This window comes from Haplochromis burtoni, unplaced genomic scaffold (assembly GCF_018398535.1).
Source record: "Haplochromis burtoni strain Fernald_Lab_line unplaced genomic scaffold, NCSU_Asbu1 Contig_838, whole genome shotgun sequence".
Classification (NCBI taxonomy): Eukaryota; Metazoa; Chordata; class Actinopteri; order Cichliformes; family Cichlidae; genus Haplochromis; species Haplochromis burtoni.
Genome location: NW_024583199.1, coordinates 19,583 through 28,264, shown reverse-complemented (window position 1 = coordinate 28,264; position 8,682 = coordinate 19,583). Strand labels below are relative to the sequence as shown.

At 40.6% G+C, this 8,682-nt stretch overlaps 1 long non-coding RNA gene across 1 annotated transcript in view; it reads left to right on the top strand.

Annotated features, from left to right (window-relative positions):
- LOC102298431 overlaps positions 1-1,025 on the top strand; it is a 12,257-nt gene extending 11,232 nt beyond the window's left edge. Inside the window, exon 5 of the long non-coding RNA XR_006053336.1 lies at positions 876-1,025. This is a non-coding gene — a long non-coding RNA (uncharacterized LOC102298431). The remainder of the gene's footprint in view (positions 1-875) is intronic.
- Positions 1,026-8,682: the final 7,657 nt, after the last annotated feature.

Genomic DNA, 8,682 nt, shown 5'->3' with positions numbered 1-8,682 from the left:
GTGTATGTATCACGCCATCGGCCCCTCTGGCCATCACCAGTAGGCAGTAGGTAGGTGAAGTGTCTTGCCCAAGGACACAATGACCGAGACTGTCCGAGCCGGGGCTCGAACCGGCAACCTTCCGATTACAAGATGAACTGCCAACTCTTGGGCCACGATCGCCCCTGTGGTCTCCATCCTTTTAACTCTGTGACTCTGTGGACAGGTAATTTCCTTAGGGATTAATAAAGTATAGTGATTCTGATTCTGATTCAGCTAAACCTGAAATAGTTAGTACAGTTGAAGTCTGGACCATTAACAGTAACTCAGTAAAACATCTCTATAGCAGAGATGTTGTAAGACGACCATCATATATGAGTGAGGCAGAAATGAAATCAAATTATAAATATTTAAACTGGGGAAGCATTTTATTCCAGTAATGACAGAAATAATGAATTGCTCTACAAAAAATGAGGTGTTACAGCCCGTTGGTAGGTTTAGTTCTTTTTTACATGTTGCCATGGTGAATCATGTTATCAGAGCTCCTCTCATGAATCTTTTCCTCTTCTAGTCATCCATGTACTTAACTCAGCATGCTTCCTGTAACAGGGTCCAGAAGTACACAGTTCAAAATACAACTTTAGAAGATCACAAAACACCCACTGTCCTGTAGACAGCTCAGTAAATGACTCCTCAGGCTCAAGTTAAACAGTCGAACCATTTCCAGTATATCTTTGTTTTATGTTCATTGCTTGGATTTTCATTTTTCAAGTCTTGTTTATTTTCATTCAGTTAAACAGTTCATTTTAGTTTTCACTACAGTTTTAAATGTAATCATTTTGCTCTGTACAGACACAATTCTTTGGTTTCTGACAAAAACATTTTCCACCCTGTAGAAAACACAGACACCATGCCGTTATTTAACGAATCCGCCTGAAAGACACAGTTGACACAGTGACGCAGCTCCAGAAACAACGCAAGCGACCACAGACAAGTTATACACCTTGACAGAGTGGGCGCTCCTTGTCGTCACAGCTGAGAGGGGATAAAAAGTCTTAATGTTCAGCCTAATGTGATTAAAAATGATCAGAGTGCTAAAACAGAACTTTTCCCCTTTTCCCTAAAATCTAAGTTTGATCGACATATTAATGAGAAAAGTTGTTTGAGTAGTAAAAATGACTGTTCTAATGCCATTGTTGTGTGTGTGTGTGTTAGTGGCTAGATCCACTGATCGCAATGAATGCCCGACTTTTAAATCGATTTCATAAAAAAGTTGTATGAAATAAACAGTGAATAACAAACAGAGTTTTAAAAAAAAATGCAATCCTGAGTATTTGAATCAAAAAGGGATTATGTTACAATGAATGTTTATCTGAAAATGTGCTAAAGACAAATCTAATTGAAATAGAATTACATGAACTGAGGCTACGTCCACACGTACACGGGTATTTTTGAAAACGGAGATTTTCCATTTTCGTTTTAAAAAATAATCCCGTCCACACGTAAACGCAGAAATGAAGGAAAACGCTGCTATGAACATGCCAAAGCAGCAGGTGGCGCTAGATTCCTAACCGTGCAGAAATGTTGGCCAATCAGAAGTCTAAAAGCCCCGGTGGGAAAAAGTAAACAAAGCTGGGGCGTAGAAGCAGAACCGAGTCGTATGTGTGGACGGACAGTAACTGTGCGTATATGTAAGCATTTAAACACTGCAGAGAGTAGAATTAACAGTAACAGTATTGTAGAAATTCATTTCACCGAAACAATAACGTGGCGCACAGTGTGACGTCAAAATAGGCGCACACCTTTGACGCTGCGTTTTCTGCGTTTTTCTCGTCCACACGTAAATGCAAAAACAGAGTTTTCAAAAATCTCCACCCTGGCCGGAGTTTTTAAAAATCTCCGTTTTCAGTGACCAAAAACGCCGTTTACGTGTGGACGAAAGGTGCAAACGCATAGAAAAATCTGCGTTTTCAAAAATACCCGGGTATGTGTGGACGTAGCCTTAGTGAAACATGAAGTGATGACCGAATATTTATATGTGATGGGAATTCTGTTATGAATGACAAAGGAAAAATGATGATCTGATTGTAAAGTTTAAACTTGGTGTTAAATCTTCTACGTCAGCTAGACAGAGATACGATGATACAGTGTGGCTGGAATGATGGATCTAATGAATGATTAGATGTTTGTAATGTGACTGGATGTCCCGAAGGGTGAAGCTGGATTCCATCTCTGAAGATGTGACATTCAAATTTTGGGAGTGGCACAAATAATTTGTGTGGCATCTTATTGAATGCAGAACAGCTGATTGTTCTGTAAATAGTTTGAAATGGTTATAAAGGGTAATTGTCATGGTCCTGAGTCTGACGGCTCAGTGTTTTGTGTTTCTTTATATTATTCTTTGTTCTTGTTTGTTCTGTTATGTCTTTGGGTTCGGTTTGCCATTCGTTAGGGGTTTGTTTTGTGCCTGCCTGCTCCCACTTCTCTGTGTTCCCTCTGTCTGTCCATGGTGTCACTGTCTGCTTGTGAGTCTGTCTGTTTAGTGCAGTGTCTTGTCTGATTCTCTGTGTCTGTTAGTTTCCTGTTTTATTCTGAAGGTCCTTGTCTTATGTGAGTGTGTTCAGTTTACGTTTCCCGTGCCTCGTCAGTTGTGATTTCACCCAGGTGTGCGTCCCTCCTGTCTCCCATCCCCTGATTACTGCTGTGTGTGTTTAAGCCCTGTGTGTTCTCCTGCCTGTTGCTGCTTTGTCTGTGTTATTTGGTGTTTTCTTGTCTGTGAATCTCCCGCCGTCATCCCGTGAATTCTTCCTGCAAGTTGCTTTCTCTTGTGTTCAGGTTTGTTGTTTAGGTTTCAGTTTAACTTGTGTTTTTTGCCACACTCCCCTTTTGTTTGTTATCACTTGGGTTTTGTGTAGTGATGGGCAGATGAAGCACTGAAGCTTGTCATCCAATTGGTTCACCCCAGCGCAAAGCTTCTCGAAGCTTCATTTGCTCTAGTAGGACGGAGAGTGTGGCCTTTTGCACACAGCCTGTAAATGTCAACAACAAAAGGAGTGTGTAAAACATGCATATTGTAGTGATGCAGTATACTGTGTATATTTATACTGGCAGTATGGAAAATGATTATTTGGAAATGCTTAAAATGGAAATGATCATTTACTGTGAGGTGTGGTTGGGGTGTGGACAGCGATTGTGCTTTTGTAACGTTGAGGTATGGACAGCTACACACTGAGGCGTCAGTCCTGCCTGTTCACATTTTATTCTGTAAAAACTAAATTGTGCCCTGTGTGTTCTCCTGTGTGTTATTTGGTGTTTTCTTGTCTGTGAATTTCCCCTGCAAGTTGCTTTCTCTCTTGTTTAGGTTTGTTGTTTAGGTTTTAGTTTTCCCAGTGTAGTTTATTTAAGTTGTTTTTCGCCACACTCCCCTTTTGTTTGTTATCACTCGGGTTCTGTGTCAATAAAGCTCTCTCACTTCACTGCATATCCGCATCTTGGGTCCTTTGTTAAATTCACAGTAAAAGGTAAATGGATGCAAATAACTTTGTTGTTTGCAAAACTTGTGCATATGATTTTACAATTTATATTTGCATTTAAAGTTATGACATATGATTCAATAAACACATTTGTGGTTGTTACAGTAAAAACTATTTCTACTCGGATTTATTGTTTTTTTTTTTTTTTTTTTTGTTGTCTGATTTTAGACCAATTGTGTTAATACAGTATGTCAAATTGAAAACATAATTGTAATTTCAGACACGTGAGGTTGTGCTGAACAGAATGATACCAAACAAGGCAAATAAACAGTTTTTAAAGGTGAAATGTAGAGGAAACATCAAAAGTAGTTTAAAAAATGGCGAGTTATATCCTGGACCCCAGAGGGTTAAATGTTTTTTTTGAAAGTAACGCAATAGTTACTTTTCAAGTATTTCTTTTAGGATCTTGTAACTCGGTTACCTTATTTGAAAAAATAACTAGTAACTATAATTACTTTTTCAGAGTAACTTGCTCAACACTGCTGAAGAAGTCAGCGCTTTAATAACAGGAATGGCTTAAATTTGCTAAATGGTTTCATTAGTTTTTCATTTGTATTTCTAGTGTTGAAACAGTGACAAATGGCTGCTGCACTGATGATGGGTGATGTAGGTTTAAAGCTTTGATGTTTAAAGCTTCTTTCTCTTCTCTCCCTTTATATGTCACGGATTAGCCAATCAGTATTCAACTAAACACATCAAGTATGAAGCTACATGCTGTTGTTTTTTTGTTTGGTTTTTTTGTTTTGTGTTTTTGTTTTTTTGTTTTTTAACACGACTAGGTTTAAAGAGTTTCATCGGCTTTAGAAATTGTCAGATGTAGAGATGAGCAGATTCACCAATCTGCAAAAAACCCTGTCTACAAATCGTATTGTCTAATTCATTTTCTACAGTGCAAAATGTTTTCAAAAGATTCTGAAAATCAGGAGAAATCAATGCGCACAGACATAAGGCCAAAAATCAACACTGGATGCCAATGAGCTTCAGACCTTCAAGCCACACTACACTAAATACATCTAAAAATGCAGGTTTAAGCCTGCAGAAAGGAAGTCCGGTACGATACACAATCTGTATATTTCAAGTTATTCTAAATAGTCTTACCATTGAAACATCTTTCAGTATCCTGCTCTGTTTGCACACTACAACCTGGGTTATCCACTTATCTGTACCTTCATTTTAATAACTGTACAGTTCTGTTTTGGTAACTATTGTCCATGATGTAAATTTATAAAAAATGTGTGTGCTTCTGTTCCATGTCCTGTTTCCTGTTCTGTTTGTATATGTGTCTTTTTGCTGCTGTTACAACAAAATTTTCCCCTTGTAGGACAATTGAAGGATGATTCTATTGCAGCTTAATTCAGAAACACCAACATTGTTTCTTTGCAAAACCTCATAAAATGGACTGAGGAAAAATGGCAAACAGTCAGAAAACAATGGGACAATACTCCTCTCCCAATGGTCCAGTAACCAGTGTCCTTGGTTCCCAGATGTTTACACACTGCTGACAAAATAACAGAGGATGCTGCAGTGGTAAACATGGCTCTGTTCCATGCATCCATGTATTTTGAAATACAATTTAGTGGCTGGATTGATTTAAAAACCAAAAATGCAATGAGTCAGCCAGACCTGGAAAGATTTGCAGCATAAAAAACACCCATAAACACATCACAAGGGTAACCAGACACTGATAGTTGGTATGAAAAACAGGAAACATTTGTCTTCCTGTGGTGTTGGAGTTGTGTGAGAAGAGTCTTCTGTGTAAAACATTACCAAATACAAAAACTGTAAGCCTGACTTGCTGCTGCAGTTAATTGTAATAAAAAGTAATTAACCATCAATGACACCCTGACACTTTGTGACAGCCAGCCCCATAGTGGGGTTGTTTGCCAAAGGGTTTCTATATCTATTATGGCCCTTATGACAGGTAGAAAACAGATCTGACTCCTTAATACAATCACAGATTTTAACAATAGCGTCATCTGTTAGGCACAAGTCATTTTTTAAAAGTGAATGCAATTTACCTAAAGCATAATGCTGGCCCAACCCATGCACGTTTTGCATCTCTTCAACAATTGTCTGTATTGTTGAAGCTGGAAGGAGCAGCTGTCCTTGCAGTTTTAGGTAAAACAAACACACATTCCTAAGGAAGGCCTCACTGAAATTCTGTGGCAGTTCAGTGCCTTCATTTGTTGTTGCCTCATTTAAGCTATGCGGAGCATCTTCACCTGCAAATCCAGCAGAAGACTGAGGAAGTGTCCCCCTATACATGTCGCTTATGCTTTCAACAGAACATTCTCTATGTTTTCTGGACATATGAGCAGTAAATGATGATTTCACAGAGAACATACTTTTACAACCAGTTACTGGACATGCCAGAGGTCGCCCCTCCACTATATGCTGTGTTAAGTGGGATATAAGTTCTTTCACTGTGTGAAATTGGCGCTCACAGAGTGTAGTGGCACATTTCAAGTCTGTAAAAATGGCGCTACCAGCAATAGGGGGTGCAGGTACATTGTGAACCCGATAGAAACGGGCTTTAAAGGCTGCGTAAGCATAAATGTACACCTGCATTCACTACCGACGCATTTGAAAAAATGATGGGGGTCATTCCTGTGAACTCTACAATGCAGCACATAACCCCTCAACGTCTTCAGCGTTTTGTTGCAAAAAGAGCACGAAATCATTGTAGCTGTCGACAGCACATTTGTTTTAGGTTACTAACCTCCTATGACCTTTCAATAAGCACTGCTTGAAAACAGCATGGAAAAAATAGGACTACCCTATCGCTCGGTCAGACGCCATTAATACTATTACTGGAAAACATACTCTCATGTATTTAAAGATAACAGAAAATGCAATGTTAGCTTACCAAAACTTTTGCTCGTGCTAAAATAGCTGAATATCTCAACATATACACATCTCCACCACTCTGCTCGCAGACTGAGCGCGTAAAGGCACGAGCCGCCAAGCTTGCTACTCCCACAATAATTTAAGTAGTCCAATCAAAGAACAGAAACAAACTCTCACGCTCAGTGATTTGCCAAGGTAGAGCTCGTGTAGTTTTAAATACTAACACACTTTGGGCAATTAAGAAAAAATAAATATTTGAGCAAATGATTAATTTAACTTTTACTAAATCTGGCTAAAATTGATTGAACATGGTGCAAAATTAAAGAAATGACTAACATGGAGGAGATGACCAGCTGTCTATTTGAAAGATAATCAGCCCAGCACAGACTCTAGTCTGGCCCACTGGCCAGCTTTGGAAATTTGGATTTTAACAAGTTTTGGATTTTTCTCCCACTGAAAAAGACCTTCCCCATAGCCATTCATACTACTAAATTTCTTCTTCAGCTCTCAGCGAAGGCGGTCACACTTTTCTCCTCTCCTCCTCACCCTTATCTTCCCTGCTTAGCCTCTATGTCCTTGTCTTGTCTTGTGTGCATTACTTTTCCCTGGAATAGCCTCCCACTGTCGTTCTCTAAAACCTAAAAGAGAATTATGGATTTGATCAACTGGTCTCTGAATGCTATTGACACCCTTTTCTCAACGAGAAGATCTGGGCTCGGGAGAGCCTGAGTGCCCTGGAGGGACTTTCCCTGCCGGATACACGATGGACGGGTGGCAGAACTGGAGGGATCATGTGCCTGGCGGGACTGTCGATCGAGGACGCTGAAGATATCTATCTATTCGGAACCATGATAACAGGGTTCATGCTGATCGGAGTTGGCTTAGCCCTGGTTTATCGGAGAAATAAGAGAGCGGAACCGGCTGTTCAAACCCCCCCAAGGCTGCCCGCTGGAATCGAATGGAACGAGGCGCAACCTCTCACAACGAACGTAATATGGTCAACACCTTGGAGACGCTTGCAGCTGCTGTGAAGGCTCAAAACAACACCATTGAGCGTATGGGGGGATACATCAGAGAGAGGCCTGCTCAAAATGAGACCCTTGAGCGACAGTTGGAAAACATCGCGGAACGGATCACTGCAGTTGTGAGGTCTCAGAATCAAAAGAATGATAACACCATGGAACAGAAGTTTGATACCATCATGGGGAGGCTCGCGACTCTCCAACGGGAGATCGAGAGGCCAGTGTCGGAGTGTTAAAGAGCAGCCTGAAAATCTCCTGGGCTGCTCGCATGGAAATTAACAAAACCAACATGAAACATTGCGGATCCCCATCACGGCGCCAGCTGCAGGCCCAAGGCTGGAGCCGAACAATCACTCCCTGATAACGACTGTGTTACGGCTATTCTTCCCATCCCATGCAAGGACACCTGGATTGGCTGGAGGACTGTTTACTTAGCCTGATAGGCCGAAGGACACTGTCTCAGCTGAACTATGGACACGCACACACACACACTTACACTGATAGGCACTCACTCATCCCCCCTCCCTTTCCAACGCCTTCGATGCTTGTTTCCTGCGAGGGAACACGGCGGGTCTGTGTGCCGCGCTGGAATGGTAGCGCTGTGCAGGGCGGCTGCTGTGTTCGCTTCGGATTACTCCTCACCCCCCACCCACCCCTGTGGCTTGTCATGTCTTCACAATGTTGTGCTGTGGACATTTATGTGCTTTTTTGTGCAGAGGAGTTTTTTTGTTTCCTGTTCTCATGCTGTCCTACCATGGAAGCACAGCATGAGTAGGGGTCTCTTTTTTTCCTCTTGTACTTTCCCCATTGTAGTGTACATTTCAATGTTTTTTTCTCTGATTCTACCAATCTCCGACCTGTATCCCCATGTAATGTTTGTGCTATATGTGTAAGGTCGGGGGGGGGTCCCATTTCACTGCAGGGCAACCTGCATGTGACGAATAAAGCTTTGATTGATTGATTGATACAGCAAAGTAATAACAACTAAATGAAAGAAAAGTTCCTGTCTTTTCACTGTCTATAAAAAAACAGGACATTTTCTATGAATCAACAAATCCTTTCTATTTTATAATTACATGACAGTCTGGCCAGTGGGCTGCCATAACTTTTAGGTCATTTTTAACATTTATTTATTACAGTTTAAGACTTATGCTGAATGATTTCATTTATTTACTACAGCAGTTTGTCTACTGTTGAAATTGTACTGTCATATAAAGATATCTCTGATAACTTCTTTACACTGACAGAAATTGTACTGGTCTGGCCCACTTAGAAAGTGGTCTGTATGTGACCAACATTGT